The 10,436-nt window shown below is 35.9% G+C and overlaps 1 long non-coding RNA gene across 1 annotated transcript; it reads right to left on the bottom strand.

Moving 5' to 3' along the window:
* Positions 1–8,133: 8,133 nt before the first annotated feature.
* LOC134239533 (uncharacterized) lies at positions 8,134–10,023 on the bottom strand. The gene is made up of 4 exons (XR_009986240.1): positions 9,526–10,023; positions 8,871–8,931; positions 8,464–8,537; positions 8,134–8,254 (listed from the first exon to the last, which is right to left on the bottom strand). It is a non-coding gene; the product is annotated as an uncharacterized LOC134239533 (long non-coding RNA).
* Positions 10,024–10,436: the final 413 nt, after the last annotated feature.

Raw genomic sequence — 10,436 nt, 5'->3', positions numbered from 1 at the left:
AGAGGGTTATAATTGGTCAGCTTCTTAGGAGGGACCCATCTGTTAATGCTGCGGGTTTCAACGAGTCCGTTTTCGAAATTAACCGCCTCCTTGCAGAAAAGTCCCAGTCATTCGAGAACATCTTCTTCTGGAGACACAGGGGTTTCTGGCAAAACCTGTCACATTTAGCGAGGGACGGCGTACACCTCGACAACCCCCCTTTAAAGCATTTGAAGCCCGGGGATCCCCCTTTGCCAATGTACAAATATTGGAAGAGTATCAGGAATGCAGTGATTGTGCATTCCAGGCAATTAAGGCCAGTATTTTGTTTTTGGTTACCATAACAAAACTGTGAATTGTTCGTATGTATCTGCATAATTAGAGCAGAGTAATTATATTGAATCCAAAATTTGTCATTTTGTATTAGCTGCAAACTATTATATGATTGATTGATTGTATATTGTTTAACTTCCCTCTCGAGAATTTTTCACTCATATGGAGACGTCACCGTATGCCGGTGAAGGGCTTCAAATTTTGACCTTTACTCGGCACTCAGGGCCATTGAACAGTGAGGGATCTTTATCGTGCCAACGCCTGCCGCTGACACGGGGCCTCGGTTTTTAAGGTCTCATCCGAAGGACCCGCAACTTTCACTTCATAGTGCCGAGCGCATGGCGAAGGAACAGTTGCTACCAATTTTAACGAATAGGTCAGTCGCGGCCGAGATACGAACTCACGACCTCCCGATCACGAGGCGAGCGCTCTACCGACTGAGCTACCGTGAACGGTACAAACTATTATAAACTCAGGGATAATGGTGCAAGAAATTTATTTTTGTCATGTAATTGTTTCACAGATACATACCTGTTATCACACAATGTATGCTTATCATGATTTTCTTTCAGTGTTGTTCAGTAAACCGTTGGTATACAATGGTTCAGTGTAACTGTTCATCAGCTTGAAAATGTCGGATGACGTTCAGTATAGCGTCACCTTATAAATCGTAATGCTCAGTATAGCATTACTTATATAAGTGATGTTCAGTAAAACATCAATGTATAACTGTTCAGTATAACAGTTCGGTCAGCTTGAATGATGTTCAGTATAACATCATCTTTTAATCATAAATGCTTAGTATAGCATTGTCTATCATGATTTGTCGTTAAGTGATGTTCAGTAAAACAATGTAACATCAATGTATAACTGTTCAGTATAACAGTTTGTTCAACTTGAATGATGTTCAGTACAGCATCATCCTTGAAATCTATAAATGCTCAGTATAGCATTCTGTGTTCATAGTTTCATTCGGAAAATGCTCAGTATAGCATGATTCATGTTTATAGCCTCCCTTTATGAATACTCGATATAGCACAATATAATCATAACATGATTTAAAAAATTATTAGTAAATTTACTAGGTTTATAGCATTACCATGGTTACTCTAGAAATGCTCAGTATTGCATTTGTATTATTATGACATCACTCTATAAATGCTAAGTATAGAATTATTATGATTATAGCATCACTTGATATAAACATGGAAAGCATTACCAAACAATTGGTTTGTATAACAGATGGGTCTGTCGGGTGCTTCTAGCTTGTCTAGTGTGTTTATATATAAAGAGGAATACCCAGTATGACATCTGCATGAAGCTGTTCAGTATAACAGTTGGTTTTGGGGTACATGTATATATAGTTATACCATTACTTGTCCCTGTGTTCATTTGTAGATGTCTAATGTAATGTGACCATCATGATCAGTCGGGTCATAATAATACTGAGAAAAGTAAACAGCAAGTAGGGGTTATGTGCAATGTCTCTGTTTGGTAGCTCACATGACATCTACAATTCTGTGTCCTAATGCAGCCCTTGGGAACTTCTGATTTTAAGTTCTTACCATGATTATATGCTTATTATTAAGGCTTTTTGTGTTATATAAGAGTATAAACCAGTTGGTTTATGCTTGGTAGGATAAATTAACATTATTGATTACAAGGGCTGTCAAATAATTTTCAAGAATTATTATATTCTTACACATTGGCTACAAGTGTATGTAGTTCTTAATGTGAATATGTGTTCTACTTTCTTTCTCATTCAACACAGGGACAATGCCAAGACAAAAAAGAGGGAAATCGCAACCTAGTACTCAGCCCCCAAAACGGAAGAGGAATACGAGCACAGCAAGTAGCACACCTAACACGGAACAACGATCTGATGCTACCTCACCTGCAGCGCATAACACCAATGGTGTTCAAGTGGACTACGTAAAATTAGCTGCAGAAATAATAAAACAACAAAACGCTGCTTCCGAAAGTTGTGCACCTATTCCAAATTCAGCGTCCATTTCAGCTTCGTGCAATTTGGCTTCTCCATCCACCTTGGCTCCATCCACTTCAAGTCCGTCCACTTTGACTCAATCCACTTCAGCTCCGTCCACATCAGGCCAATCACTTGGGGCTTCATCTTCAGCGACACAGCCTGCGGATTTAGTGGCCTTAATTGATAATGTTTTTAATAGTAAAACAGGTGAGTCAGCAAGGGAAAAAAAATCTAACCACTATTAACATTTCAGAGGGTGTTCCTTTAGGGGCTGGGATTTGTCAAAAAACAAAACAAAAAATTTGGGACAATGAATTCATTGATCTAAAATCCCTGCTACCTAATCAGTTTGATGAACCTGTATCAGTAACCATTGAGTTGGGTTCCATCAACTTTCAACATGGCAACAAGTCAAAATTCCCATTAACAATTCATCAATGGACTGATGCCTTCCTTATTTTCTCCTGCATTTTACTACAAAAGCACCCTTCAGAAGCCCCCAACCTCTTAAAATACGGCAGTCTGGTTAGAGAGATATACACACTATCAAACGATGGGGCTTGGCGTATTTATGATGAAAACTTCCGTCGTTTGAGGCAATCAAAAAATCTTCCTTGGCAGAAACCAGTGGAGGAACTGCGCATCAAAGCGTTTTCCAAATCAAAAAGTCAACATACAAATGATACCTTTCGCAAGCCCAGACAGTTCACCAGAGGGCGGAAACTCTGCTTTGCCTACAATTGGGGGGACAAGTGCAAATCATTCCCCTGCCTCTTCTAACACATCTGCCAATTATGCAGAGGACTACACCCAAAGCTCAATGGCAAGGAAGTCACCTACCCCAAACAAACCAAATCCAGCACCTCTGCTGCCGACACCAGTAAACCTAACAAACCTTAATTCCTTCCTCTCTGGTTATGACACTCAAGCCCACACAAAATTAGTACAAGGTTTTTCAAGGGGGTTTCATTTAGGTTGTCAAGGTTTTCCCTTCTAGTAATATCTCTAAAAATCACATGAGCTGTTCCCAGCACCCAGAAATCATAGAGTCATTTAGACAGTGTTTACCTAGCCAATTAATGTTTATAAGATATGGTATCAACACCCATTGTTTCAATCGCCTTTGGGCAGAAAAATCGATACATGTTATTTGGGTATTTGTATCAGTGTTACACTTCATTGAACATGCTGGTAAACAATGACCCAAATTTCAATTTCTTAAATGCGAAAAAAATGATAAATAAAATGTGTTTACTTAAAATTGAGTTTTATAGAACTAGATTTTAACAATAATTAAATTGACATGTCAGTAAAAATAATAACTGAAAAATAATTTTGGCAAAATTAACAAAGAATATGTTTACAAGCCCCAATGCTTAAGAAAATTCTAACTTTATAGTATCCCGATAGTTAAATTGGCCATATAATGATGAGATCTACTAAGATCCAAAGCTTCTTCTGATGGAAAATATTTAATTCACGTTTAATTTTCTGTATAAAAAATAAATATGGGAACCAGTATCAATAACAAGGGATTTATTAATATACCCAAGAATTGTGATTAAATATTCATGTTCAGTGTAATTCATATATGTACATGCCTTAAGCTTCTTCCTCCAATAAATATGATTATTAATAATTTCATTTTTCATGCGCGTACATGTTTTGTTCATAAATGACCTTCATGTACATATCAGGATTCCTGGCATACTACCCAGAATCAATTTCTACTGCCTTTTATAGTTGCATTGTTTAATGGAAATATCATTTCTGAGTTAGCTCCGCCCTTTGAATTAATAAACCCCGCCCACTGAGACTGCTGGGACTGCTTTCTGGATCGCTTGGACTGCTGGGACCGCTCTGGGACTGATCTGGGACCGCTGTGGGACTGATCTGGGACCGCTGTTGGACTGCTTAAGCAGTCCCAGAAAGCAGTCCCCGGGACTGCTCTGGGACTGCTTTGTTTTCAGGTTGGGTCTGGTCGGTACTGTAACTGAGAAGATTGCAATTTGAAGACCTAAAAAAAAGTGTATCATGTGACTTCACTGTGAACCTGACCCATAACAAAGCGACTCTCCACGCGTGAATATCATTTTTTTTTCTTGAGTGAACAGAGCAAAAAAGCACCTCTGTATCCGTGTTAGGTTTTCTATTTTTTTTAACACTTCGTCTCTAGGACGAAGTCCAGAAAAATAATAATGTGACCTTACTCTCTTACCAAGAACACAGTTGTGGCTGTTAAATTGGATGGTTTATGTTCTAATTATAGCAACATGCTGTTAACATGAGTTTTTTTTAAATTGATATTTCAGATCTGGACGACAGGGAAGATGTCCTGACACATAATGTATAGCAATGAAGAAATTTTTGACAATAAACCTGCTAAAAAAATGCAGACTAGGTCTGATAAATGTAAATCACGTGGCAAAAGTAAAATTCAAATGTCCGCCATAGAGACCGGTGTAAACATGAATGTCACTGTTAAATTGTCCAAACAAAGACCTGACCTTAAAAAGTCGACAGGAAATGAAAATTGTCCAGTTTAGGTATAAACGAATTTAGATTTGCACAAGGGATTGACTCTCTATTACAGTGAATATCTACTCTTTCTGAGACTGTTAAGAAAATTTCAAATGTAGGTAAACATTGAAAATGTACGGTGCCCAATATTGACTACTGGTTGACACAGTGCAATATTGACTAATGGTTTACACAGTGCAACGGTTTCTAGGCCAATAATAAGTTAAGACAATGCAGACACTTTAAATTTCCATTTTAATTTACGCTATTTGGATACTACCTCAAGACTACGTCATTGCTTGGTGTAGGTACTCAAATTGTCTTTCAAAATGTATTTGAATGAGTTGATACTGAGAAGTTTTTAGATGATGAATTTTCGTGGAATATTCCACAGCTTAATCCAGATAACATATTGTCTGGTCTGTCCAAAGAAGTTAATGCTACACTCTCTCTGCAAAATCTTCAAACAAACATGAATGACATTAGTTAAGATATAACAGACCAGAAAAATGTACTTTGATGAGAGTTTCACGAGTACAAAAGGAAATATGGGATGTTCTTAGAAAACAAGCCCGTTCTTCTAATTTGTTCTATTCAACAGATACAGAAGTCAAATGCTTTAATACCTTTTGTAAAGGTTTATCAGAACAAATGGAAAATAACAAGGAGATCGACAATAAAAAAAAACATGTTATCTGATTAAAATAAGTCTTGGTTATGGGTTTTACAATAAGTCCATTAAAACAAGAGGCCCAGGGGCCACAGCGCTTACCTGAGCACATTGGCTAGGAAAAAGCACATATCAGATCAAAACTGAAAGTTTACTGCAGGGGGCTTGAATTTTAACCCCCCACGGGTTCATGATTTGAACTAGAATCTACAATACCTGAAGATGGTTCCATATTAATATCACTAATCATAGCTTTGAAGTACTTGAAAAGCAGATTTTTAAAGGTTTACCTCAAAATCCCTATGTAAAACTTGGGTCAGCCTTTTTGGCTCACCCTAGCCCCGGGGTCGTGATTTGAACAAACTTGAATGTACACCATCCGAAGATGTTTCCACATGAGTTTCATCTCTACTGGCGCAGAGGTTCTTGAGAAGAAGATTTTTAAAGATTTTTCCTATCTATTCCTATGTAAACTTTTGGTCAGCCTTTTTAGCTCCACCCTAGCCCTGGGGGTCATGATTTGAACAAACTTGAATGTACAACATCTGAAGATGATTTCACATGAGTTTCATTTCTCATAGCCCAGTGGTTCTTGAGAAAAAGATTTTAAAAGATTTTTCCAATATATTCCTATGTAAAACTTAGGTCGGCCATTTTGGCCCTACCCTAGCCCCGGGGGTCTTGATTTGAACAAACTTGAATATACAATACCTGAGGATGATTCCACATGAGTTTCATCTTTCCTGGCCCAGTGGTTCTTGAGAGGAAGATTTTCAAAGATTTTTCCTATATATTTTTATGTAAAACTTGGGTCGGCCATTTTGGCCCCACCTTAGCCCCGGGTTCATGATTTGAACAAACTTGAATTTACAATACCTGAGGATGATTCCACATGAGTTTCATCTTTATTGGCCCAATGGTTTTGAGAAGAAGATTTTCAAAGATTTTTTTTTCTATATATTCCCATGTAAAACTTGGGTCGGTCCGCAGTACAGTTAAGGCAACATTTTCTATAAAAATCAATGAAAACGATACAATTAATATTTAACTATTTTATTTTTCAGCAATACACTCTAGTTAAAAAAGCTTTATGTTATCTTGAAGAATATGTCCATCGCTATTCACCTAGGATTTTTTGTGATCATGTGACCCTCTAAAGTCACGTGGGCTCCGATTTTAGGTCAACAAATGAAATGTTAAATTTAACCAAAAAGTTCAAGGGCAAGGCAAACAATCAAATAACTGCACAGTGTTTTAAATTGTTCTTATGTATCTATGCTTTCGCAAAAGTGATGCTCCTTCAGTTGGTTTTCCGATACATTTGAGTTATTCACCTGAAACAGTCAGTATTATATGAAAAATGGGGTATTTTCCTAATATCATCGGAAATTATAAATTACCTTAAGGATTACAAAGAAATGAGCATCACTTTTTAAAAAATATACAGTAAAATGAATAATTTTAAATAAAAACTTACTTATTAGATTGTCGCCTTGCCCTTGAACTTTTTGATTAAAAATTTACATCTTGGTACAGTCAGTCTAAATATAGTTTTCAAACGCATCGTTGACCCAGCATGGGAGATAACTCTTCCGTATACTTGATAAAGTTTGTTTACCTCGTAGATTTTAAATAAACAGGCCTATACTTGCATAATGCGCCGGGATCTTTTTACTTAATCGAACAGTATGCATAAAACACTGGATATTACTTTCTATTTTGTGACTTCGTTCTCTATACAATGTGTGAATTATGTATGATATAAGACGTCTTTCAGACCTTCCGCATTTCCTCGAATCAGTGTAAACATGCAGCCAAATGTAGGTGTAAAGTTTGCTGCAGCATGTAATCTAAAACGCCGATTGTTAATAAAAATGGGAATATTCAATTAATAGTTAATTGATAGCCTCCATCAATAATTAATTCGATAATTATACCCCTCTGTCACTAATGTACATACACTTGTGTACAAATATTTTTTTTCGCATACAAGATTATATCATGGCTTTCTTTAAAACCTTCAACTCTTATGGGATTTAAGTCATACGTTTTAAGAACTAAGACTAAGTGGAAAACATACAAATTCCTGTATTTGTTAAAGGGACTACCATTTTATTCCAAAAGAGGGGGGGGTGAAATGTTGAAAATAAATATGTCCCAAATAGGATAAAAGAATTAATCTGCACCAGACCAGTGTTCCCCCTCCTATAATTTTGTTTAGCTTGTCAGACATTTTTCAGTAGGGAGGAAAATAAATAATCTGTCCTTCATTATATTGGAAGTAAATATTAGTAATAAATATTAGTAGACCTGTCCTTCATTGACATGAAAAGAAATAAAAAACATAATGACTTGGGAAAACTTGCCACACCCCCCCCCCCCACTTCCCTTTAGAATAAAATGGTGGTCCCTTTTCTTGTTTTGAATCAATTAGGGGGGCCTTTAATCTCCTTTAGTCTTTTAGTTACTATTATTAAGAAAAACAAATTAACACAATGTACATGCTGGAAAAAAATCTTGATGGACATTGACAGCCTGGCGCTACACAAATATATGCAAGTCAAGATTATCAAATATTAATAGCCTTTTCAACACCTGTACAGTAAGCACATGAATATGAAAAAGTCAAATATTTTTTTATGAAGAAATTTTATTTCATAAACAGCTTTTCAAATTAAAATAGACTGTACAAGGAATACTGGGGGGAGGGGGGGGGTCTGCAATTTTTTTTCCATCACTTCATGTTCTTGTGGATGAAATCAATTCTGAAAATACATGCATGAGAAAATCAGGACAATCATGTAGTAACATACCATTACTAAGAGTAAATTGGTGATAAAAATTCAATTAAATTTAGATCAATGCATGGAAACATGCATTGGATGCATAATTAAATATTTGCAGTTTTACTGTTATATATTGTTTGCCAGGAATTTTGCATGGAAATTTGGTTTATAGCTAATATGGAGCATACCATTTTCCTTACATCATGGATTAACTTGCTACCTGATCATGAATGATTCCATTGGTCTAATTCTTTAGGAATATCTGCAACACATTATATATGCTATTACTATGAGATTAATAAATAAAATACATTGTAAAGTAAAAATAACTTTACATTTGACAAAACAATTCATGATATATTGTTAACTGTAGTGAATTGAAATTCATATAAAAGTTAAATGGAAACAAAGCTGTATTTATTTACAAAACTCCTCTTGGAAATTAAAACCTCTGACATTAACAAGAACAAATGATTAGGATATTAAAAATATACATTCTTCCATCTTTACCAAAATGAAAAATAAATATAGGCCTAATCATGCACACAAGCATGGTTAAAAAAAGTGAAATGCTTATACATGTAAGTGTACATACCCTGTGGAGAAATGGATGCATTTTGTATTTATTTATACTTCAAGCCTGGACCCCTTGACTGCTACAATAATAAAAGTATAATATGTCATATGATTTTAAAAGATTATGTATAAATTATAGAAATTAATTGACTTAAAAATTGAAATCATACTAAAAAAATAAATATTATATTCACCATTAATTTAGAAATTCTAAAAATTTAAAGCCATAGATCTAAAGTGGAGGTTCTTTGTTTTCATCATAAAGATACAAATAATATTTGCTACATTTAGCATGTTTATATGCCAAAAAGACAACAACATTACATGTTCAGTAATTCATTGTCAACACATTGACTGCAGCAATGAAATTTCAAATTCAATTAAGTCTAAGTTTGTATTACTAATCAACACCCTTATTACACATGTCGTCTCAAAGAAAATAAGCTATTCGACTCTATATTTAGTACAATTTCATTTTTAAATTTTTAGTAAACAAAGTGATTAACTTTATGTGGGCTATTTGGAGGGGGGGGGGGGTGACACACACTGCACTGCATTAGTTTTTCACTGACCGTGAAAATACATCTAAATATACACGTACACACTCGCGATCGTTTTTTCTTCGATGTTACCAGAAGCATATCTACATAATGTTCAAACATGTGCATACATACCTGGGCTGAATGCATTGCATTGATGGATCTAGGGAGCTGGTGCAGATCGTCTCACTCTTCCATTATTTTCGGTAATAATGTCCTCACATTCTCGTAATAGGGATAAACAATGCCTTGTCACTTATCTTATCCCTAATTCTTTAAAGAATGTCTGATTATTGCATATAAATCCACTGCATATCTCAGCTGATGTCGCCACGTTTTAGATGTAAACAACATTCCGTGTGATCGAGTGCAAGCGCTTGGCTGAAGCCGAATGCAGCCAAACGGCACATAAGAAATCGGATTATTTTAAAAACATGCCATTCTATATAGGAGAAAATCACTAATAATTATTTATTTAGACATGGAAATATTGCCGTTTGTTACAAATTCTTGCAAATATCGGTAAATAGTTATTTCGAGCTCTATTTCCTTATAAGGATCAATCAGGGCGGAGCAACTGTCATGACGTCAAACCTCATTATGACCTCATTACCATATTTTTTCCATGGGTTGCCTTAACCGTACTGCGTCATTTTGGCCCCACCCTAGCCTGGGGGGTCATACTTTGAACAATCTAGAATTTACACTACCTGAGGATAATTCCACATGAGTTTCATCTTTCCTGGCCCAGTGGTTCTTGAGAAGAAGATTTTTCCAAATTATTCCTATGTAAAACTTGGGTCGGCCATTTTGGCCCTACCCTAGGCCCGGGGGTCATGATTTGAACAAACTTGAATATACAATACCTGAGGATGATTCCACATGAGTTTCATCTTTCCTGGCCCAGTGGTTCTTGAGAGGAAGATTTTCAAAGATTTTTCCTATATATTCTTATGTGAAACTTGGGTCGGCCATTTTGGCCCCACCCTAGCCCCGGGGTCATGATTTGAACAAACTTGAATCTACAATACCTGAGGATGATTCCA

Source organism: Saccostrea cucullata, unplaced genomic scaffold (assembly GCF_032062105.1).
Source record: "Saccostrea cucullata isolate Sc308-1 unplaced genomic scaffold, CSIRO_AGI_Scuc_v1 ctg4896, whole genome shotgun sequence".
NCBI lineage: Eukaryota > Metazoa > Mollusca > Bivalvia > Ostreida > Ostreidae > Saccostrea > Saccostrea cuccullata.
The sequence above is the reverse complement of the archived record's forward strand: the minus strand, read 5'-3'. Positions and strand labels throughout refer to the sequence as shown.